This window comes from Hoplias malabaricus, chromosome X1 (genome assembly GCF_029633855.1).
Source record: "Hoplias malabaricus isolate fHopMal1 chromosome X1, fHopMal1.hap1, whole genome shotgun sequence".
Taxonomy (NCBI): domain Eukaryota; kingdom Metazoa; phylum Chordata; class Actinopteri; order Characiformes; family Erythrinidae; genus Hoplias; species Hoplias malabaricus.
In genome coordinates this window covers 28,554-30,000 of record NC_089818.1, presented here as the reverse complement: position 1 = coordinate 30,000, position 1,447 = coordinate 28,554, and the positions used below count along the sequence as shown (strand labels likewise).

General features: G+C 55.1%; 1 pseudogene; it reads left to right on the top strand.

Annotated features, from left to right (window-relative positions):
• Positions 1-418, top strand: part of LOC136676148 (28S ribosomal RNA) — a 4,383-nt pseudogene extending 3,965 nt beyond the window's left edge.
• Positions 419-1,447: the final 1,029 nt, after the last annotated feature.

Here is a 1,447-nt window from a genome sequence, read left to right as displayed (position 1 = left end):
TAGTAATCCAGCCCAGTACGAGAGCAACCGCAGGTTCGGATACATGGTACTCGCGCTTGGCTGTGCAGCCACTGGTGCAAGGCTATCATCCGAGGGCTTACGACTGAACGCCTCTAAGTCGGAATCCCGCCTAGAAGGAGCGATACATCCGCGCCCAGCATCGGTGAGCTTGGTCTTGGATAGCCGCTGTGGGAGGCGGTTTCCTCCCCACCGCCGGTGACGAGAGCCGCATGACACTGGAACCGGACCGGGGCTAATGAACGCCTCGGTCCACCTCCCTCGTGAAAGCAAATGTCTCTTGATCCGGGTGTGAAATGACTCGTAAACGACCTGATTCGGAGTGCGGGTGTTGTAAGTGGCAGAGCGGGTGCATATACCGCGATCCATTGAAAGTCATCCCGTCCACTCAAACATTTGTCGGGGGAAGGCGAATGCCTAACACCCCCCCCCCCCCCGGCCCTCCGGAGCAGTCCAGGTCTCGCAGTGGGTGAAATTGGACTTGGTGCAATTTCTGAACCTCTGGTTCTCTGGGCGCGGGCCCCGAGAGTCCATACACCGGTTAGAGAGAGCCGGTGGCGGGCATAGGGGAGGAGGGTACTCCCCTATATAATCCTGGATGCGATTTAGGGGAATACTGCAGGAGCCAGGGGGGCCTCACCCCGGAGGTCCCATGGCCGATAAAAGTGCTCCGAGCCCGGGGCGATAGAGAACCGTAATTCACGCGGTTTAAAAACTGAGGTCTCGCAGTGGGCGGAATGAGACAAAGGAATGTTGACGGAGCCAAGAAGGGCCTCCCTTGGAGGTCCCATGGCCGAAAAAAGTGCTCCGAGCCCGGAGCGATAGAGAACCGTAATTCACACGGTTTAAAGACTCAGGTCTAGCAGTGGGCGGAATGAGGCTAACGTTGAAGTCAAATAAGGCAGGTCTTCCAGTGGTTAACCCTAGGTTGTTGTTAAGGTAAAAATTTTTGACCCACTCCGTCCTTGTTTCAAGCCCGAAAAGTAGCACCTTCGAGAAGCCCAAATTCGAAGGGCATGGGCGTTTCCAGTGTGGCGCCGTCAGGACATTAGGGTTACTTTTAAAACGATGAAAGTTTGGGTACACCCTATGTAACTATGACAAGCTCAAAGCTCTGGTTCGTCTCTGGGCATGAATTTTGTGAGTTTTACGCCTAATCTCACTGGAAGTGACCCAAAAACTAAGTCGAGACATCCGTAGGACCCCGGTGATGCGAATTTAAAGCCCGAGGAGTGACTCACCTCTGGGCTAGGGTGGTGGTAAGCCCGACCCCCCCCCTCTGGAAGTGTTCAAAACCTAAGTCGATACATCCGTAGACCCCGGTGATGCGAGTTTAAAGCCCGAGGAGTGACTCACCTCTGGGCTAGGGTGGTGGTAAGCGCGGCCCCCCCTCTGGAAGTGTTCAAAACCTAAGTCGAGACATCCGTAG